At 41.5% G+C, this 23693-nt stretch overlaps 1 long non-coding RNA gene across 3 annotated transcripts in view; it reads left to right on the plus strand.

The window, feature by feature from the left end:
• Window positions 1-23693, plus strand: part of LOC114486644 (uncharacterized) — a 369699-nt gene that overhangs the window by 283612 nt on the left and 62394 nt on the right. For all 3 annotated transcript variants that reach the window (XR_008617973.1, XR_008617972.1, XR_008617974.1), the window contains exons 6-9: window positions 15874-15989; window positions 20946-21174; window positions 22929-23089; window positions 23230-23382. This is a non-coding gene — a long non-coding RNA (uncharacterized lncRNA). The remainder of the gene's footprint in view (window positions 1-15873; window positions 15990-20945; window positions 21175-22928; window positions 23090-23229; window positions 23383-23693) is intronic.

Genomic DNA, 23693 nt, shown 5'->3' on the forward strand with positions numbered 1-23693 from the left:
GCTGAGCCTGCGCGTCCGGAGCCTGTGCTCCGCAACGGGAGAGGCCACAACAGTGAGAGGCCCGCGTACCGCAAAAAAAAAAAAAAAAAAAAAAAAGTGACTTTTCTCCGGTAAAACACTTCAGTGGATGAAGGCAGAAGTAGTGCTTGGTAGTTGCTCATTGTAGACAGGCACTAAAAGAACAGCAGCTCTGGGCTTCCCTGGTGGCGCAGTGGTTGAGAGTCCGCCTGCCGATGCAGGGGACGCGGGTTCGTGCCCCGGTCCTGGAGGATCCCACGTGCCGCGGAGCAGCTGGGCCCGTGAGCCATGGCCGCTGAGCCTGCGCGTCTGGAGCCCGTGCTCCGCAACGCGAGGGGCCGCAGCAGTTAGAGGCCCGCAAAAAAAAAAAGAACAGCAGCTTTGCATCAGATACACACAGCTGACCTCAGTGTGACTTGATTTCCTACCTAGTTCAGGTGAGGGCCATGACCTCCTGCTGAAATTACTTATTTCTTAGTACTTGGATATGTAATTCTATATATAATGTTCTTGCTACAAATGAGCAGTCTCATCTCTTTGCTTCCCAATAGTCTGTGAACTTTTGTAAAAGCCTCTTCTGTTTCCTAGTATATAATAATCATTTGTGTGTCCATTCACTCATTCATCCACTCAGCACAACCTACTGTGTACAGTGCACTTTTCTATCTTTGATTACATTACCAAAATGAGTATGAGGTGCCGCTTACCTTAAAAACTGCTTCTTTCATAATTTCCTTTGAGTAGGAGAATAAACAATTGAGCACTATGCTGGTTTTTGATGATTAATAATGGTCTAACGAGCTCATCCTCCCCAAAACAGAATTGCCTCGCCTCAAAGACACGACCGGTGGAAGGGAATTCAGACACTGTACAACCCTGGGACAGAAAGAGGGTTTTATAATTTATATAATTTATAATTTGGGTGATAGTTCCATGACCCATTTTGGTATCATACTTGTAGTTCTTTTATTCAGTAGTTTAGTAACTGGCATTAGTCCTGTTAATTGGAAGCACCCAACTTTCAAATCATGCTACGTATGTACACTGAATGCCAAGTATTCTTTATTACAGCCATTAACTTTAAATAAGAGGGTTTATTTAAAGTTTGGCATACTTTGGGGAAAAACATATTTATTTGTTGACTTCGTTCTCTAAGAGCAAGGACTGTACTTTATTAAAAGTCTCCATTTTTCCTCTTTTACTGTTTTCCATTTTCCTTACATACAGCTCACCCAGTGAATTTTACTTCCGTCAACTATGCGTAACCAATTAGCCGTAGCTCCATGTAACTCTGTTATCAACTCCATGCTTGAAGTAAAATTGTTTACTTTCATATACCTAATTCCTTCTTTAAGTCAAATCCATCCTGAGATTGATATGTAAGTTGAGTCTTGAGGGAATGCTGTGTCTTTAACATTTGCTGTCATTTAATACGTTAGATTGAACTGACGGGACCCTTTGTAGAGATGGCTTCAGCTTCCCTCTGGGACTATTGTGGGCGAGTTAGGCCTGTATCTCTGGATTACTGCCAACGTGCAACATGGTTTCTTTGAATTTCATAGAGCTAGAACTAATACTGAATAACTTATGTGATATTGAAGAAACATGATCCACAGTTTTTTTTCAAAATTCTATAGATGAGATAGATTTTCCATTTGCAAATGCATTCATAATATCTTTGCAGGAAACAAAGGGATAATTTGATGCCTCATATTACAATTGAGAGAACCATGGTCTAACAGTGTTTTAAAAAAATAATATAGGATTGGGACTTCCCTGGCGGTCCAGCGGTTAAGACTTCGCTTTCCAGTGCAGGGGGTGTGGGTTCGATCCCTGGTCAGGGAGCTAAGATCCCACATGCCTCGCAAAAAAACAAAACATAAAACAAAAGCAATAATGTAATAAATTCAGTAAAGACTTTTTAAAAAATTAGTAAAAAAAATATAGGATATAACATTCAGAAGGAAATAATTATGAATAAACAGAGTGAAGCGGGTTGATACTCTTTGATACAGTGCTACTATTCTGCACGATACTTTAATGGTGGATACAAGTCCTTATATATTTGTCAAATCCCATAGAATGTGCAACACTGAGAGTGAGCCCTGATGTAAACTCTGGAATTTGGGTGATGATGACTTGTCAGTGAAAGTTTACAGATGATAAGAAATGTCCCACTCTGGTGGAAGATATTGCTAAAGGGGGAGGTTGTAGGTGTATAGGGGGCAGGCTGTATATGGGAGCTCTCTCTACTTGCTGCTCAATTCTGCAGTGAACCTAAATCGGCTCTAAAAAACAAAGCCTATTACAAAAAGGGAAATAATTCCTATAATTATTCATAGTCCTTTGCCATCAATAGCTTCGGCTAAAATATAGTTAACTTCTTCAGGTCCTTTTTAAGTACAGCTGGAGGACCTGGTTAATTTGTGATGGTTAGTAAGCGTCTTAACTTCTCTGGGCCTCCGTTTTCCCATCCATACAAGGGGAACATAGCTTGAAGAGGTATGACGTGTGAATAGGAAATAATACGCATGAAGTCATTTTGAATGCACGTGGGAGGCAGTTTTGAATATGTGATAGTGGTTTTAGTTGCTACCCTTTGGGGTTAAATGTTGATTCTGAGATATCTGTTGCTAATTTTCCTATCATTATCACAATTTATAATCCATTTATAAAATATTTAATATCTAACATTTTTATTCTAATGCATACTAATATTTTAAAATAATCAGGTTTGGTATTTCATATTGAGGCTGCAATATATTTCATTTTTTTAATATCACAGTATCTCTATTATCACTCAATACAGAATGAAAAATATTACACTAAATCCCATCCCTTCGTGATGTGTGTGTGTGTGTGCGCGTGCGCGCAGTTAATGCTGAACTGTGTGTCCGACTTTCCTTTTAATACTGGTGGTAACAGCATGCTGATATATTAATACTGCCTTCGGCACTACTTGTTGGGGGTGAGGAGAAAGACATGGTGTGATAGCTAGCATACGCTCGAGTACTTTGGTAAGGTTACTGGCGTTCCTGGGATCCTTTCTTCCGCAAGAGGGGCCCTCCGGAACTCATGAGAGCGTTACCCCTTCATTACAAAGTGTCGCAAGCCGGTGATCTCCGACCTGCTGTGCCCTGGGCTTGCCTCTTCAGCCCATGAGGTAACATCACATTTGACCAGCACAGATGAGCAGGAGGCAAGAAATCACCTGATGAATGTTATAGACAGAATTATGAGCTGCAGACAATCATGTTGCACCTTCCTCTTTGGCCAAAGTTTCGTAAAGGAAGAGGAGAGTGAAGGGAGTGGGCAGAAAACTCGGAAACCAAGGGCCGGGGTTGCCTCTCCTTCCACCGAGAAGAGAAGAGCGGTGCTGTGCTTTCATTGGCAATACTCTAACCAGAGGATGCACCCGGGGACCCTGTAGAACGGAGTAAAGACCTGCGGGTTACTGGCTTCGCACATCTGTCCTTGCGGTCTCTGGGACCTGGTGAGCTGTAGTCAGACAAGGGATGTGACTCTGCAAGGATGGTCAGGGACGGCAGCACTGATGGCTCTGAGAGGGAGGAATGGTCCACAGGCCAAGGAGTGTGGGCACCAGCCGGAAGCGGGGCGCAGCGAGGACACAGATCCGCGTCCAGAATGAGCACAGCCTTGCTGACGCCTCAGGTGCAGCCCGGGAGGCCTGTGTGGGACTTCTGACCTCCAGAAGTACACAGCATTCCTTTGTCTCTGCCACTACCTCTGTGGTTGGTAACTAGTTACAGCAGTGATAGAAAACTAACACAGTGACCATCGCACTCGTTAGTTCAAAAAACATTTTTGGGTGTTGGGTAAATGAGACGTGGCACCTACTCAACTATGTGGCACGGTAGGTGTTAAAATGGAAATGTGACCACAAGGCTGTGGGGTACGGAAAAGAGAGAGCCCTAAATTTGGATGGTGGGGAAAGCCTGGCTAGAGGGATTGAAGTTTTTATTTGGAGCATTAGAAAATTGCCAAGAGGAGGAGAAGAAAATGAAGTTGTTTGTGTCCTGTGGTGCCCACGTCTGGCACATGGTCTGCCGTGAAGTCGGTGCTGCGTCATAATTGACTGAGTGGGTTAGGGCAGCCTGAGGCCACCCCGGACGTTCTTTCCAGCTCTCTCCCAGGCCGTGTGTATCTTGGTGAACAGTCTCTTCATGCCTCCACAGCTGCTCACCTCGTGGACCTGCATCTCCCCAGACCAAGGCCTGCTCTGGCTGCTAGAGCATTCCTGGCCTTTGCGTGTGCTGGGGAGTAAGGTCCCTGTGGAACCCTAGTCTGCAGCAACCCGCAGATAAAGAGGGGTCAGAGGTAGAGGATTAATTTTCCTCGTCCCAGGAGGAAGGCGTTCTGAGACCTGTTCCTCAAGTCTTGCGGAGGTTCCCTGGGGGTTGAGCTTTGTCGTCCACGGCAGTTTCCCGCTCATCAGCACACCGCTTACTAGTACTGTCACTTCCGCTCCTTTCCGACCTTGCCTCATTGTTTCATCATGATTCTCGCAGTCGCCTCCTGGATGAGCTGCTTGCCCTCAAACTGTTTTTTATTATCGAAGTCTAGTTGGTTTATAATGTTTGTTAGTTTCAGGTCTACATCAAAGTGATGCACTTGTATATAATATTTTTTCAGATTCTTTGCAATTATAGGTTATCACAAGATTTTGAATATAGCTCTCTGTGCTATCCAGTGGGTCCTTGTTGTTTATCTGTTTTATATGTAGTGGTGTGTATCTGCGAATCCCAACCTCCTAATTTATCTCTACCCCCCTTTCCTCTTTGGTAACCATAAGTTTGTTCTCTAACTCTGTGAGTCTGTTTCTGTTTTGCCAGTAAGGTCATTTGTATCATTTTTTAAAGATTCCACATGTAAGTGATGTAAGATATTTGCTTTCTCTGTCTCATTTACTTCACTGAGTATGATCATCTCTAGGTCCATCCTTGTTGCTGCAAATGGCATTATTTCATTCTTTTTTATGGCTGAGTAATGTTCCATTGTGTATATATGTGTACCACATCTTCTTTATCCATACATTGATGGGCATTTATGTTGCTTCTGTGTCTTGCCTATTGTAAATAGTGCTGCAGTGAACATTGGGGTACATGGAAAAAACCCAATTAAGACCATCACTATACATTTTTTCTAGCACGTGAAGAATTGACAGGTAGTGCTAAAATTTGGTGGTGATAATATTGTACTGTTTTGCTTTCTGTCGTGCCTCTGATACCTTATTCCTTTGTAACTTTCAGTACCTGCAACGCTCTTATACTGCCAACATAATTTGAGAAAAATCTCAGGATTTTAAGAAAAATAATGACGTCTTAGACACTGATGCCTCAGGACACTTGACTGTAAGGGACTCAGGTACCATTAAAAAACAAAGAAAACCCCACCAGATTGTGCGTTGGAAGTAAGTGTGTGCCAGTGGATTGTGTGGTATAGAACTCCTTGGCCTATTACCTAAACATGGAAACCCTTCTGTCCCTGAACGGAGAGCCTCAGCCTGAGTCAGGAAACTCAGTCAATCCACTGAGACCCTTGGACAGTACTCCACAGGGCCACCCAACCCAGGCAAGGAAAGGTCAGACTAGATGCCAAGACCCTGTTGATGGGTTGAATGATCCAGAAACCATCATTAAAGCATTATTCTCACAACCTATTGATTACAAATAGAAAAAGCAATTGTTCTATGGGCTCCTGAAATAATTTTCAGTAATATTTAAAAAAACTGCAAGGGACCTCAAAAAGTCATTTTCTATATGTCTTTGCTACAAGGCAGAACTATTTAACTCTTACAGGACAAATGGATATCCCTCAAATTCTTGAAGATTTACAGGGAGCAGCTTCCAGCAGCAACATTGTAATTTTCTTTTTGAATTTCAGTGAAGAAAAGATGCTCAAGTTTTATGACAATGCATATAAATGTACAAGATAATTTTTATATCATGCTAGTCTTTTTTTTTTTTAAGTTTAACATCTTTATTGGAATATAACTGTTTTACAATAGTGTGTTAGTTTCTCCTTTACAACAAAGTGAATCAGTTATACATATACATATGTTCCCAGTAGGAGTGTTTTTAAAATTAATATGCAGCAATAATATTCATTGAATGAGTGAATGACAGTTGTGAAATAACCTGAGAAAGTTATTTCCTTTATGAGAATTTATATTTATAGAGCCCAGTTTATTAATACCATATGTCAACATTTTCTCATTTATAGGTAAATGCCATATATTTTAAAATGGTAAAATATGTTCTACCAAATTTGCAGGAACATTAAGGGCTATTGAATATAAAATAAGACTATTATTTATGACTTGATTATCACAGCTAACCCCTACATGAACAAGATAAGTTCTTTCTGTACATCCATGGTTATTAAAATCAAGTTCTTGAAATCAAATTATTTCACAAGGACTCTTGTAATTCTTCTATTATCTCCTTACTTAAAGGTGGAAGTAACAACATTTGCAAGACTACTCTCCAACCTATAAATTCTCAAATTTTGTTTTTTAACCATACTACATGACTGTGAATTTTGTTGAGGCTAAAATGGTCTTACTTAGATAAGAAGGGAATTTTAAATTTATTTTGAACCTGTTTTTTGTCATGGTTATTGACCTAGGCCAGTGTTTTTCAAATGTTTTTGACAACAATATGTGAATATAATGTACTTTGTATATTGAAACCCCAGTTTACACACAGACAAAAGCAGTTTTCTCTCAGTATAAATTTGTTTTGCAGATTCACATTAAAATATTTAATAATATAAAGTCAATTGATGAGAGCAATAAGGCTGTTTTGATCAAACATAAGCCTGGGTAATGGAGCTCATGAATGTCAGTTGCAGTCTTTTTTAGCTTCCTCCTTGATTTATGTCTAGAAGGGCTTTTGTTGCAAGGTTTCAAGAAAAATAGTTACAAGTATCTGGAGTGACGTCACCAAGATGGCAAGATCTGACTTTCCCATGGATACACTGAATATACAGCTACACACAGGAGTAAGAAAGGCTAAGACACAATTTCACCATAAACCCCACCTGGCACAACAATCAGGAGCAGACCCCTAATTCTCAGCCTCTCCCTGAGGAGCTGAGGGTCTAGGTCACACATCTAGTGCCTCAACTTTTAAGGTTGCCACCCAAGAGATATGCCCCCAAATCACCTAGCCCTGAGAGCCAATAGGGTTTGCATTTGTGAGTCCCACAGAACCATAGCAAACAAAGAAGCAGTTGTTAAGTGGAAGAGCAAGGATTCTCTGTGGAGGCATGTTCATGGATGGGAAGAATTAATATTGTTAAAATTTCCATATGACCTAAAATGATCTACATACAGATTCGATGCAATCCCTATCAAAATTCCAATGACATTTTTCACAGAAATAGAAAAAAAAATCCTAAAATTGGTATGGAACCACAAAAGATCCTGAATATTTAAAGCAATCTTGAGCAAGACAAACAGTTCCTGTTTTCAAACTATATTACAAAGCTATAGTAATCAAAACAGTATGGTATTGGCATTAAAAACAGACACATAGATCAATGGAACAGAATAGAGAGCCCAGAAATAAAGCCACATGTATATAATCAATTAATTTACCACAAAGGCACCAAGTATACAACCATAGGGAAAGGATAATCTCTTCAACAAATGGTGTTGGGAAAACTGGATAGCCACATGCAAAAGAATTAAATTAGACCCCTATCTTACACCACACACAAAAATCAACTCAAAATGGATTAAAGACTTGAATGTAAGACCAGAAACCATAAAACTCTTAGAAGAAAACATATGGAATAAGCTTCTTGACATTGGTCACAGCAATAATATTTTGGAGTTGACACTAAAAGCAAAAATAAACAAGTGGGACTACATCAAACTTAAACACTTCTGTACAACAAAAGAAACCATCAGCAAAATGAAAAGGTGACCTGTTGAATGGGAGAAAATATTTGCAAAGCACATATCTGATAAGAGGTTAACACCCAAAATATCCAAGGAACTCATACAACTACACAGCAAAAAACCAAACAACCCAATTAAAAAATGAGCAAATGACCTGAAAATACATTTTTCCAATAAAACATACAAATAACCACCAAGTACATGAAAAGGGCTCAACATAACTAATCATCAGGGAAATGCAAATCAAAACAACAGTCAGATATCAACTAATACCTGTTAGGATATCTGTTATCAAAAGGACAAGAGATTAATGCTGGTGAGGATGTGGCAAAAAGGAACCCTTGTACACTACTGGTGAGAATGTAAACTAGTAGAGTCAGTATGGAAAACAATATGGAGGTTCTTCAAGAAATTAAAAATAGAACTACCATATGACCCAGCAATCCCATTTCTGGCTATATATCCAAAGGAAAGGAAATCACTATCTTGAAGAGATGTCTGTACTTCTATGTTCATTGCAGCATTGTTTACAATAGCCAAAACATAGAAACAACCTAAGTGCCTTCTGAAAGATAAATGGATAAAGTTGTGGTGTGTATATATATACATACATATATATATAATGGAATATTATTCAGCCTTAATAAAAAAGGAAATCCTGCCATTTGCAACGATAGGGATAAAACTGGTGAGCCTTAGGCTAAGTGAAATAAGCCACACAGAGAAAGATATACTTCCTGGTATCACTTATAGGTGAAAACTAAAAAAAAAAAAAAAAAGTCAAATTCATAGAGAGAATAGAATGGTGGTTGCCAGTGTTGGGGTGCGGTGGGAAAATGGGGAGAGGTTGTTCAAAGGATACAAACTTTCAATTATAAGATGAATAAGTTCTGAGAATCTAATGTACAGCACAGTGGGTATAATACTGGTAACAGCTGATAACACTCTATTATATAATTGAAATTTGCACAGAGTAGATCTTAAGCATTCTTATCAGAAAAAAAGGTAACTATGTGAAGTGTTCTGTTAATTAACTTTTTCTGGGAATCCTTCCACAATGTATACATACATCACATCATCACGTTGTACACTTTAAATATATTGCAATTTTATTTGTCAATTATACTTCAGTAAAGCTGGGGAAAAAAAAAACAGTTGAAAATGGTAATAGGTAAAAATAAAGCAAAAAGAGAAACAGCATGATTTGCAACCTCAAAATAACTGTGGTTAATAGGAATAAGAGAATAACTTCATTTTATAACTACATCACCAACAATATCTAACAATTACTTACCTTATTTATCATGAATATAACAGACAAGAAACATCCCAAATTTACAGTAAGTGATAAAACTATGATACTCTCATGATGCTTCCTGTTGGAAGTTCACTGGTCTTCACACATGTGATTATTATGATTCGAGAAAAGTAGGCAGATATCCTAAAGCTTTATTGACAGTTATCTGAGCATGGCACATGCATTTCTGAGTATTAATTATATCTTCCTTCCCCTGAAATTCCTCAATTAGGGCTCACAACCTTATTTAACTTGTAACTCAAGGATATTTTGCTTTTTTGCCTGTATGCTATTTTTGACGGGGAGGAGAGGTGCAAAAATATGTAAAGACATGGATGCATAGCTGAAGAGCAAATTTCCCTACCTTTAGGAGGTAATTATTCATAACTAGGGAAGATGTAAGAGAAGGAATGTCATGCTCCACCCCCTCACACCAACCAGCCAAAGCAGGTCTTCCTCATATGTTTTAGCACCAGGAAGCTTCATGGAACCTGGATGAGTTCCATGTTGTTCTATTGTTGTCGCTGGTCAAAACCAGCCACCAAAACAGTCAGTTTTCCATCATTTATCCACTTTGGAGTAACATCCTCTGTACCTTGAAGCTCTGCTTAGCCCCCCATCAGATAATCTTCTGCCTGACAGTGACCCAGGATACTTGTAATGCACACATTCCCCAAAGGGTGAAGACTTTAGCCACTTTAAGTGTTGAAGTGACTTGAAGTTAAATATTTTCCTTGACCCAAGAGGGACTAGATAGAATCAGTTTGAAATTGCCAATCCAGCTTGGAGAGCAGCAGAACAGAATGAATCTTCTATAGAATTTTACATACCATGGATACATCCAGTTCTGAATTTTAGAAAAACACCAGTTGTAAAGTTTTGACCTTCCTAAGCATTGACATTTTCAAAAAGTTCTAATATATGCATAGAGAAGATTTTTTCCTAGATTTATATAAAAATAAGCTGGCCTAGCCATAGAAGTTAATATTTTCTTTTTTTTTTGGCTGCACCATGCAGGATGTGGCATCTTAGTTCCCGGACCAGGGATCGAACCCATGCCCCCAGCAGTGGAAGCATGGAGTCTTAACCACTGGACCGCCAGAGAAGTCCCCAGAAGTTAATATTTTCATTGTCTCCAAAGTCTCCAATTTGGATATAAAACATTAAATAAAATGTGTTTATATACATAATATATATTTTATATATTATGTATATAACACACATAGATATATATGTATATATATATGTGTATACACACACATAGTTTAAGCTATATATGTATTTAAAAAGAAGTAAATAAAATCAAATATTTGCAGAATATCTGAAGCACCGCAGGGCCCACAGAACATAACTTGAAAATCACTCTTCTAGTTACTGGGTGCTACAAGGATAAGTAAGAGATGGTGTGTGCTTGAGAGAACCACATAATCTTAGAGGGACTGTCCAATAAAATGTACATTAATATAGCTTATTGTCTAGTTTCCAACTAGAATGAAAATGATTGCTTTTGCAAAGGGTAAATTTTCTGTTTGTTTTTCTTTAATTTCTTTAATATCAATTCTACCATTCTCCAATGCTTATAGAATGAAAAATATTATGTGCAATGATTGAGAGTTAATGTTGGATTTTAAATCTGTAAAGCTACATGTAATTTCTTTTTTTTTTAACATCTTTATTGGGGTATAACTGTTTTACAATAGTGTGTTGGTTTCTCCTTTACAACAAAGTGAATCAGTTATACATATACATATGTTCCCATATCTCTTCCCTCTTGCGTCTCCCTCCCTCCCACCCTCCCTATCCCACCCCTCTCATGGTCACAAAGCACAGAGGTGATCTCCCTGTGCTATGCGGCAGCTTCCCACTAATCATGCTAGTCTTTTTAAAATCCATATGAAATAGTACCATTACTATCTTTCATGTTAATTTTACTCCTCCTGCACATTTTTCATGCTCTCTTGACTCATTCATAATATCTGGTGTCCTGTGGAGACAGAACCTTACTAAGAACCCAAAAATGCCCAGTAGTGTATTTCAACCTTTGGAAGAATATTAGTAATTTTTCCATTTTCTGGCCATACACAAGTTATATGATCCTCTTTGGTGTTGGTGGAATCTAAAATAAACACTATGTATTTGTATTCCTGTTGGAATACTGCATTTGAAAAACAGACTGGTGATTTTTATGCTTTTTTCCACTGTCTTAAAGAAATGATGTGATAAAAATGTTACCGTGTCAGAAAATGGCATAAGTTATCTTTCATGAGATCACTACATTTAGGATGCAGACCAATTCTGCTATAGAAATTTCTATCGATTTTAATGACTAAAAAAGTATATTTTCACCTTTGGGGGCTTCCCTGATGGCGCAGTGATTAAGAATCCGCCTGCCAATGCAGGGGACACGGGTTCGAGCCCTGGTCTGGGAAGATCCCACATGCCGCGGAGCACCTAAGCCCGTGTGCCACAACTACTGAAGCCCGTGCACCTAGAGCCCGCGAGCCACAACTACTGAGCCCGTGTGCCACAACTACCGAAGCCCGTGTGCCTAGAGCCCGTGCTCCACAAGAGAAGCCACTGCAATGAGAAGCCCACGCACCGCAACCAAGAGTAGTCCCCGCTCGCTGCAACTAGAGAAAGCCCGCGCACAGCAACGAAGACCCAATGCAGCCATACATAATAAATTTATTTAAAAAAAAAAAAAGAAAGAAAACTTGTTTTCACGTCTGTTTTCTTACGGCTGATGGACATGGCTTAGCAATGACGACACAGAAGATCTTCCGGAAGCACCCCTGATCTTTGCTTTGTCCAAGTGGAGTGGGGAGTCACCTCCTTTGAGTCGTGATTGTGGCTTAAACATTCAGCCCGTAACACTTAGTCTTTAATGAACTTTAGTCACTAAAACAAGACTCCAACACCACTGTCAATATGAAGAATGCCTCTCAGAAACCAAGCAACCGTACATTTTGCATCTTCTGTGCGGACCCCTCCTCCGGATGACAGCCACACAGCCGCTGACCTTCTGGGAGCCCAGTGGTTGCTGTTCTGAGCCGTTCCTTGCAGGGCTGATTCACTCTTCCCGACGGCATCGCCCTTCAGAAGTCCACACTGCTCATCCTGTGCCTTCTCCTTTGGTCCTTCTCAGACTTGTGCTTTGTAGGGCCTCAGGGGAGAGCTCTGAGCATGCCTCCTAATCCAGAAGTGAAGGGGGTTAACACCCCTGGGACAGCCCACGGTCCGTAGGGCCTGAATGCTGTTGGATACAGTTGATCCTTGAACCACATGGGTTTGAAATGCACGGGTCCACTCATCTGTGGATTTTTTTCAATAATAAATACTACAGTATTACAGGATGCCCGGTTGGTTGAATCCAGGGATGCAGAACCTCGAAGATATGGGGGAACCATGGATACAGAGGGCCGACTGTAAAGTTGTATGCAAATTCTCCACTGCTTAGAGGGTCAGTGCCCTTAACTCCTGAGTTGTTTAGGGTCAACTGTAAATGCTCCACCCGAAGGTGAAATCCCCAAAGCATATCTCTACAGACCTAAGTAGATAGGGGAGGATTAGCCCCTTTTATCCACAACGCTTTCCATTCTTTACCCTGATTCCTGAGATCAGCACCTAAATAAGCCACCTGCACAAAAGTTATTTTTTGAAGCTTTCTTTTGGGAGGAGCCTAGGATGACTCTTTCCTTCTTCTTTCTTTCTCTCTTCCTTTCTTTCTTTCTTCCTTGCTTGCTTCCTTCCTTCATTCTGTCCCTCCCTCCCTCTCTCCTTCCTTCCTTCCTTCTTCTCTCCCCCTCTCTCTGTGTGTCTATCTATCTAATCTATTGTGTAATCTATCATTTTATCTAGTCTGTCATCTACCATCAAACATGAAGAGATACAGTGACTTCTAAAGAGTCATTTTAAAGGAATGTTTGTGTATTAAAGGCAACTTAATCTGAATTAGTAAAAGCAAATAATTTCTAATCAGTGATTCTTCTTTTAGTTACTAAAGTTTATTAAAGACTAACTGTTATGGACTGAATGTTTGTGTACCCCAAATTCTTCTTCTGTCTGTGAACCAGGAGGAGGGTCCCCACCAGAACCCGACCATGCTCGTACTCTGATCTGACTTCCGTCGTCCAGAACTGTGAGAAATAAACGTCTGTTGTTTCTAAACCAGCCAGTGTGTGAGATTGTGTTATAGCAGCCTGAGCTAAGACCCCGAACTTCTCTGTATTTGAAGAAAGGTGACATGGCAGTTGTAACAGGAAAATTTGAGTAAGTTCAGGAACCAGAAAGTAAATGACGGAGCCGCCTTAAAATGTGTCTGATTAGAAATATTCCATGTGTCTGTTGTTGAAAGAAATGACACAAGTGAAGCAGGATGATCTAAAGTGCACTCTGTGCCCCACCTCACCTGGAAATCTGCTCCCTGGCCTGAGTGAGCTATGAACAAACTCTTCCACAGCTCCTTAATCAAAAACACAACCCCATGTTATTTTCATAACAATAGTGCTATGACGTTCCTTGCTGCTTGCTTTTTCAGTTTTCAGTGTACGTCAGATAACTTATTTGATTTTTCATCAGATGATGAGCTCCCTATTACCTCTAGTATAAACATGGCCCCTCAGCCAAGTCCAAGTCCAGTTAGATCATCCTTGGCATCTTCCTATATTCCTAATGTTATGTCTCTAAGCTCATCAGAGAATAGCATCCAGTTCCACAGGATGAGCATATGTTCCTGGCTTAATCATCTGCTAGAACTTGGTCACTTCCGTCTAACAGTGATTGGACAGGCAGCTCTGGTACATGAGGTCATTTGGCATAAGTCGTGTCCAAGCCAGTAAACCCCCTGGGAAAGAGATGGATGGAAAAGTCTTTAGATTTGGAAATGGTTCCACTCCCCGAGCCATTTCATCAAACCATTTATTCAGCCTGCACTGCGTATCTTTGAAATAGATTCTCTCGAGTGGCTCTCAGAAGGTTATAAGCAGCTGTGGGCAACTTTGTGTAACTCTGTCTCTCAATCAGTGTGGACAGACACTAGGAAGAAGAAATGCTAGATGCCGGCAGAGTTTAAACACAAATGAGTTTATGTGTTTATGTGATTTACTGGATAATATAATTCAACGGGTGATTTCCAGATCATGACTTTTAACTCCTCCCACATGCGTGGGCACTAGGTGGGTCCCATATTGCAAGGAATCCTGCTGTGAGTCTTCTTGTAAAGTAAAACGTCATTCCGCGAAGTAAGTTACCCGCCTCTCTCGATGAACTTTGGTTTTGTTCTTCTAGATTTAATGTTTTTAAGGAAGAGCCACTTCAAAAATTAATTTGATTTTAAGAAGCTCAAGCCTATTTTCCATGTTGGAAGAATCACAGCTTTCAGCTTGCTATGTATGGCAAAGAAACACAAGTCTCTACTTTTGTAAAGAGAGTGTAGTTTGAAAGATGATTAAGTTGATGATATTTGATCTGTCATCAGAGTAATGGAGCTTGTAGATACTCTCTCTGTCAACCATGCGCTGTGATCCTGCCATCATGCGTCCAGCTGGAAAATGTGCGCGTGGATTTGCTTACGTCTGAACACGAAGTTATCTGTGAAAATGTACATGGTGATTGGCAAGGATCTCATAAATGCTGAGACTTTTCTACCCAGAGGACAGTACTCGTGCTGGAGTTAGATGTATGGAGACGCTCGCACGCGTCCTGCCAAGCAGTGTATGCATTACAGGCAACGTTTACTGGTGACCAGCACGGTGTGTAGAACGCACATACTTGGTTTGTGAAAATCAAAAGAGGGGAAGAGACCTGAATTGGCCAGCTGGCACAGATTATATTTAGAGCAAAATCTCTCTTGCTCATCAAAGCAAAATAAACTCACAGCTCCTCAGTTAATTGTATAATTGTATCCATCAAGATCCAATCTAGGGCTAGACTCAATAGAGAATACCCTTCACGGTTGTCTGAGATTTGTAGGTTGCTGAATTTTTAAAGAAATTCGGCAATTTTCACATCTCTTTAGGGCTCTGCCTGAAGTTTTTCTCCTGAATTCAGTATTTCACTGTTCTTGTTTTGGATTTAAATTCTGCAGTTTCATTTGGAGTTCAAAACATTTCAAAGACTTTTGTCAGTGAATTAAAATAGCATAAAATCTGTCGTTTTTCAAATATACGCATAGATATATATGTATTCTCCCTCGCCCTCACCTATTGATTTACACCCATATCTATATGCAAGTATCTCTGCTCAGAGAAATACTTAAAACCAAATATTGGGTCAGTTGTATTTAAATGATCGCAAATGGCTTTATTTTAAGTGGAACTTAATCATATTACCCTCAGTAGAAATCTTGGTAGGACTCCGTTCAGTGGCGTGGGCTTCTGCGTAATACTGAGTCTAGGATGTAAGAATCGCCAGACCTAACCTTGACACACTCACACTGCATGGCTTTTATACTTACTGTCTACGTTTTGTGCAACTTTGGACTTGCCAAAGTAATAAAAAACAAACCTCTCTCCCCTGCGTAAAGCTTTCAGGGACTTGCCGTCACCTACAGGGCAAACCTCAGGGATGTTGGCGTTGTGTAAAATTCTTGAGGATGAGGAAAGCTTACTGAGTGGTTTCTTTTCTCCACCAGACCTGCTCCCATCCCCCGCCCCTTCCTGCCACGTCTCGTATCAACTTTGCCTGAAGAATCCAAGAACTAGAGGGCAATACCATACATGGGAAGCCTCCTGGGATGTGTTAATCAAGGTATTTCCTGTATCTGGAATCCTATTGCATTCTCTGCTTGGCGAGACCCTACAAAACCCAGCTCAAAATCACCTGACCCTGTCACAGGAGCCTCTAAGCCAAGTCAGTCACTCCCCACTCTGTTTTCCCGTGACATCTCATTCATTAACAAGAAAGATATGTCTGTTCCTGCTTAAAAGCTCTTCATAGCAGGGCAAGAGTTTCAGGTAGACTTACACCAGGGATCTATGTCTGCCGTTCTATTACTCTTGTGTCAAATCAACAATGATGTGGTTGATTGGATCATCCTGCTGCAAGCTGTACCAATGGGAAGAGCAGTGAAATTGTTACGGTGTTGACCTCTTGTATGGAAGTTTGCTCACCATGAAATAAGGCCCAGATAGATCATAATCAAATGTCACAGCGTTGTCTTTTTTTTTTCTTTTATTTTTTTGCGATACGCGGGCCTCTCACTGCCGTGGCCTCTCCTGTTGCGGAGCTCAGGCTCCGGACGCGCAGGCTCAGCCGCCATGGCTCACGGGCCCAGCCGCTCCGCGGCACGTGGGATCTTCCCGGACCGGGGCACGAACCCGCGTCCCCTGCATCGGCAGGTGGACTCTCAACCACTGCGCCACCAGGGAAGCCCACGTTGGCATATTTTAATTTCAGTTAGCATTGAAATGTAATGCAGTTGAATGTAATGCATTGAATGCATTATAGTGCATTGAGTGTAACGCAGTTGAAATGTAATGAAATCCAAAACTACATGCTATATTATAGGTTCAGTTTTTTTCCAAAATATATAAAAAGCTATAGATATTCATCACTCGCAGACTCTTCCAGGGGTGAATGGAGTGGGGCTTATCAGCAAAGGGCCAATGGGAGTGATTTGAGGGGCACACAGAACAGTCTCCACAAAGGATACATTTTCCCTGTCTGGTGGGATTCCCACCAACGTTTTTGAGGCTTTATGAGTACATACTTGCCTTTTTAGTAAAATTCACGTAGGCGTTGTCACCTTATTAAACAGAGCCAGAAGCTGAAAGTGTGCAGGCCATTCAGGTACACTGAGACAAAAGGACTTTTCACTTTTTTTAAAAACCCTGAACCAATTTTATAAACTGGCATAAAGCAGAGAACCCTGAAGTGGAGACCTATGACAGCAGAGCTGCTGAGGTTGAATTGGAAGGCCCACTCCATTGTGTGCATGCAGAGTATGGGATGGGTGGATGGTGGCCCTTGTGGCTGATGGGCAAAATGGCGCCTCGCCGGCACTCCTTTGGGTGGTCGTGGAGACTACTCTGTGCAACCCTATGCCTCCTTCGTATACAACATGGAAAACCACCAACTGCAGGCTCACTTCTTTATTTTACCTGAGGCAGAGAGGGAGTCAGGGAGTTGTCTAAGGCAGGCATCCTCAGAAAATGTTCTTGGGGACAGAGAGTGGAAAGAAATCTTATAATGTTATGTATAAAGCATGAAATAATACAGTACATAAACAGATGCAGGGATATCCACGGTATTAGAATTTCACGGGTTGTTTTTTGTTTTGTTTTTTTTCCCATACGTCCTTGTTGGTTATCTGTTTTAAACGTAGCAGTGTGTACATGTCAATCCCAAACTCCCAGTCTATCCCTCCCCGCAACCTTTCTCCCCGCCGGTCACCATAAATTCATTCTCTAAGTCTGTGAGTCTGTTTCTGTTTTGTAAATAAGTTCATTTGTATCTTTTTTTTTTTTTTTTTTTAAATTCTGCATTTAAGCAGTATCATATCATCTTGGTCTTTCTCTGTCTGACTTACTTCACTTAGTATGATCATCTCTAGGTCTATCCATGTAGCTGCCAATGGCATGATTTCACTCTTTTTAATGGCTGAGAAATGTTCCATTGTATACGTGTACCACATCTTTATCCATTCATCTGTCAGTGGACGTTTAGGTCGCTTCCACGTCTTGGCTGTTGGTAAACAGTGCCGCTCTGAACATTGGGGTGCATGTATCCTTTTGAATCATGTTTTTCTCTGGATATATGCCCAGGAGTAGGATTGTAAGGCTAGTCAGTCAGGGGGTGTTGATTAGGAGAAAAACATTTCAGAAATCTCTTTGGAGGGCGATAATGGAAACAAGTTTCTTTGCTGGATAGAGTAGCACGTGGGGTGATGCTGGATGGCGCAGAGGGTAAGATGCAGCGAGACTGCCAGCTGCTTCGAGAAGTTGGTTCGATGGAGAAACAGAGAGAAGCAGTGTGCCTGTGGTCTCCTAGGATGAAAATGGAGCTCGTGGGTTGTGCAATTCTGAACTGACACAGAGGAAGACACTTGGCCTTTCTCTAACGCTGCCGTCACACGTTACATCTTAAGGACCTTTTCCTAACCCTTAAAGACAACTTGGCCATACCCTTTTGCTTTCCAGACATTTCTAATTGTGGAAACGAGTCTCATTTTTTTGTGATGAAGTCTCGTTTTTCTGGTATTGAAAGGTCCCGCCCGCTTTCAAGTTTGGGTCCAAGACGAAGCGTCTCTTCTTCCCCCAGCCTGTGGCCCAGGGACCCACAGAGGGAAGGGTATAGGGTTTGACTCTTTCCTCTGCCTCCTTCTTTAAGAACCTTCCTTTTGTTACCTAGAAGCCTTTGAGCCATGGGGCCGATAAATTCTCCATTAGAATGTAGAGTTCTGCAAAACAGAAGTATCCAACTATACCCCAGCTAAGTAAACTTCTTTTTAAAATTGTTCAGTCTAACACATAGGGTAAGTTTTTTTTTTGAATGAAAATAGAAGTGCTCTCTTTGTCATGCAAAAATAAGTTAGGGTTCCATCCTAAAGTAGCCCAGCCTGCCTCTACAGGGCATACAGAAAGTGGAAAGGTTTGGCATCTCTGATCTCGGAACTCTGGTCCACATACTTTCCTTTCTAGCCAGCCGGTCCCTAGGTCCTTCAGAACCCAGCTCCTCTCAGGTCTCTTTTGGGCCGTCTGCCCCTGGCAGTACCCAGCTTATTAACCCTCCCATACTTTAAACAAAACTTTGCTTGGTAGGAACCCGCCCTCTCAGAGCCACCATTTATCTGTGATTTGCAAAACGGCACAGAGGGTGTTTATATTTACTCATGGCTTCTTCCAAAAGCCACTGTGTTCGCAGGTTGGCAGAACTATCTCTGAGAGACCCTAAATGGAAGCCTTCAATCCCAGTGAGAGGATGCCTGAGCGAGCAGTTTTAGGCATACTGTCAGGGAGATATTTGGAGAGAGCTTTCCTTGGAAATCCTCAAATCCCATCACAGACTGGGCCTCTGAGTCTTTCTTTGTGTCATCGGGTCCCAGATGCACCATTTGGGTCATTTTTTTCCTCTGTACCCCTCAGGTATTTTGTTTTGTTTCTTAATCTGACTCTGATTATTGCCTTTGTTGATTGCGCAGCAGGGTGCAGTTTTCTCCTGTGCAGATGGTTACTTGTTTATTTTGAAGAAGGAAGCTTATTTATTTATTTATTTTTGGTAGCCTGAAAGACTCCTGAAAAAATAATGGCCCGTTGCTCATATCGCCCTGCTGTAGAATGAAAGAGGGATGAGTTCAAGATTGTAGCTATATAAAGCAGGGCTTCCATTATAGGTAACGGTTCTCTAAAATGAAACCGTTCTCTTAGAGCAGTTTGATGTGGTTCTCTGAGATAAGAGATCTTTTTCTCTTCTGTGAATACAGCCAGTTATCCACGAACCAAAACGTTCTTTGGTTCTGATTTACCATGTAGAGACCTGGCATGGCTGCTGCAGAATCCCTACACACCGTGTAAGTAATTAAGTGTCATCCGTTGCGTAATCCACGCCCCTGTCAAGGCGGAGAGATCACTCTCCTTTCTGTTTCTTGATCTCTTGGTTGCAACACAGCTGACACCATCTGACATGTTCCGTAAGCTTATTCCAGTTGAAACCGACCTGGCGAATCACTCCTTGAATTAGCAGGATGGTTTTCAGAGGCTAGAAGAGTAGACCTTTCCCAGTGGAGACCCGTGTCCACCAAGGGAACCTGTGAATCTCATTGCAGAGCGTCTGGGGGAATACGATGATGCGTATGTGCTCCGACTTCTTAGTTATTTATTTCATGGCAGACTCTCTGTGTTTTGTGTTTCTGCAAATAAAGAAAGCCTGCCAAAAACTCTAATTTTGAGGAGGTATAAGTGAATTGTTACAGATGGAAAAAAGAAAACAGGCATTTTCTTTAGGGAAAAAGACATTTTACTTCCAAATAAAAAGTGAGTCTCCTTTTTCTTATGAAAAAAAAAAAAAAATCCATGTGGACACAACAGCCAAACTGCTGTCACCCATGTCACCCTTGGAGGACCCCGCCCAGGACTGTGCGTGTGGTCGCCACACAGCAAGGAGTTCTCTGTGATTACAACAGAAGGGAGGGCCTGGCGAACCCTGACTGTTCTCCTCGGGGTCCTCATAAATCAAATCCGGCTTCTCGAAGATCATGGCACGGGAGAGGCCATGCTCACACAGACCTGATGGAATGCATGTTTTGCGAAATCGAATCACTGCAGCTTGGACGTGTTCTTAAATGTACACGTTGAGTTAGAATTGTTGAATTGTTCTAATTAGCAACCTGCCAAGCTTCATTGTTGATGGGATAAACAGATTATCTAGGTTTCCCTGAAGTTTTTATTTTTTTAAGGAGAGGTGTGTGTGTGTGTTTACTGTTATTGTGTGTTTACTGTTTATTGTTATTGCTGGTTTTTATTGTTTATTTTTATTGTTATTGCTGATTTTTTAATCTCTTCAATACTTACGGCAAAGGGCGTTGCGTCCCTCTTGCAAATGGTCCCCATCGGCAGGCTCTGCTAATTAGAGGTCCTCTTGCAAGGCACTATTCAAAGAGGTAAATTTCCATTTGAAGGAAAAAGTTCTTCCTGGGATCTTGGTCAGAGACCCAAAAGCAATAGATGCAAACTGCTGCTAAGTCTTTGTCCTTTTCCTGTTTTGCAGGTATTCTGGCACCAGCAGGGTTCTCCTCCTGCCCCACTGTCTGGAAGATTTCACATTCCGGGCACCTCATCTTCCTCACCCAACAACGATGATTTGTGTCTTGATCCCAGTTGAAGAGGCTGGCACACAAACAGCCTAGGCTATTCATTCCTGGAGCAATTTTGCATATGCAAGACGGAAGCCAAGACGGATGTCTTCATCCCAGACGTGCTCGTTCACACACATTCTGGTACGTTCAAACGCTGAGATCGGTACAGTAAGCGGTAGGGTTTGAACGCGTGTTTCCGATCAGAAAGTCTGCTCTTGCCCACAGAGCTACCTCTTTGTGGCAGTTCCATCATCCAAATGGCTGTTTAATCGAATGATGCTTATTTCGTCCAACCGGAGTTCTTCCAGTGGGCCACTGATGACATCACCCACCCACCCGGGTGGTGCTGTTGGCTGTCTGCTGGGGCAGGACCACTGCCAAGCCTGACATAGTCCCTCACACTGACTCCCAGACTCCCCAGCCAGCGACCCTGGACTGGCGCACCGCTGCAGAGGAAACGCTAGAGCTCTGACTTGTCGCCGGCTGGAGATTTTGAGTAGATTGTTATGCCCTCCGTGCTGGCCAGGCTTCACAGAGTTCCTGGACACTTTGGTTAAAGGTGCTAGAGAAATGCCCCTTTCATTTGCCACCAAGATCGAGGTTATGCAGATGAATATTATTTAAGGTGTATCGTTGGGACCAGAAACAGCGTGGAGTAGAAGAGGTGGGGGCCGAGGATGAGTGAGTTGGGGAGGAACAGTTGTTTTCGGTCCAGGAAGCAGGAGGTGGCTTTATGAAACGGGCAGGAGGTGTGCCAAAGACAGGGCCGTCTCCTGGGTATCGATGCTCAGACACAGGGGTACAAGAGAAGCCCTGGAGGGCAGAGGTGGGTGAAAATAACAGACGCCGTTGCATGATCTTACGCAGGGCTGCTTTTAGAAGAACTGGTAGCTCACCCCGGCCTCTATTGCTCAGAGTGGCAAAAAATAAAAGTCAACTCTAAAGCCTGACCCACATTTGGTATTGTTTCCCTTTCCAACCTATTTATAGTTTTTTAGTTATCTTTACTTTGCCATTTTCCTTTGTTCCAAGAACAGTGTCACCTTTATTCCATTTAATTTGCACCTTAGAATTGAATACCAAAGGTAAAACTCATAGGACCATGATAATATTCTTAGGATCCCATTCACCTAAAGGTATAAATAGTAGGTCATCCACGTTGATTTTCCATTATATCTTTACCTGTATTTGGGATCCAATTTTCAATACTTTTTCTTCTCCAAAAATTATCAGAAAATGTAATGTTTAATAAATTACCTACCATCCTGATGGAAGGTAATTTATTAAATTAAATCCTAGTTGGGAAATTCTCAGCTGAACTTTGGTGAATATTATATAGAAAATATGTAGTTGATCCACACAGAAGCGCACTGACTCATGATGTCTTTTGCTATGTTTACTTTTCTCTGAAATAATACCCATTGTGAGAGGTACGGAAACATGGTGATTTGCTTTTTGTTGAATTGTCTGCATGAGGGATGGGAAAATAACTGCCATTTGGTAAGCACCTCTAATGCTCTGGGCTAGATGTAGTTCTACCTGTTTGAGTCCTGTCAACAATACCAAAAATACAAGATGCAATTACTGGCTGGAGTCTGAATCTTTCGCTGGTTCCAAAATCCCCATGTTCTCCCTGCTCTGCAGGGCTCAGTATAGTTTCCTGTAAAGGGTCAGATGGTAAATACTTTAGGCTTTATGAACTGTACGGTCCTTGTTTCAACTACTCGGCTCTGCTGGGGTAGCGAGTAAGCATCCAGAGATATGTGACATGTAAGCAGCTAGGTGTGCCTGTGTTCCAATAAAGCTTTATTTACAAAACTAGGTGGGGGCCTGTGTTTGCCCTAAGAGCCATCATGATCTGTCCCCTACATGATACTATGATTTTTCTCCAACAGCATGCACTTTTTTTCCCCGCTGATCTGTCCACATTTTCCATCTTTGCATCATGATGCTCTGTGGAGAGTGGCTCTTTCCTTCCTGCATGGCTGTTCCTTGTAAATCCCCAAATATGAAACCACTTTCATAAGTTTGTGCCACCACCATCCTTCATGGCAAGGTTAGTCTTATGTCAGAAATGTATTATCGTGTTCCAGATTGTCTCTTAAACAGACTTCGTTGTGGTTCTATTTGGCATGACCCTGGGAGAGATTAGAGAACTGGAGAGCTCATGAAAATGTGTGTTTATTGCAAACACAGGGTGAACGAGTCATGCTCAGGGGTCAGAACAGGAAGTGGCTACTGTTGGACAAAAGATTCTGCAGGAAAAGATGAAAGATGCTTCATGTCTCTGGGAGTGGAGAAAGAAAAGAGGCCAGTCTTGTCTACAGCTGTCTCGTTGAAAAGTTCCAGGTATGCAGCTCCTTTTGATGTGACGAAACACTGTTTTGTAAATTTACATAATTCAGGGAGGCATTCGGATCGGCCCTTTTTCTGCTCCTCTGTTTTGCATTTTGAGATTCAAGCTTTTGCAACAAGGTAAACTTCCTCCAGAATAACATGAAGTGGCCGACAAGGCTCACTGTGAAATGTTTGTCTGCATATCACTGTTCCATCTCCTCCAGTGGGAGGAGAGTGTTCCTCTGGTCCGTGATGCTGTAGACACCTAAGATTAAACATGCGGAGACCTAATATTCAAATCAAATTTAGATCTGAAATCAAAA

This window comes from Physeter macrocephalus, chromosome 7 (genome assembly GCF_002837175.3).
Source record: "Physeter macrocephalus isolate SW-GA chromosome 7, ASM283717v5, whole genome shotgun sequence".
Classification (NCBI taxonomy): domain Eukaryota; kingdom Metazoa; phylum Chordata; class Mammalia; order Artiodactyla; family Physeteridae; genus Physeter; species Physeter macrocephalus.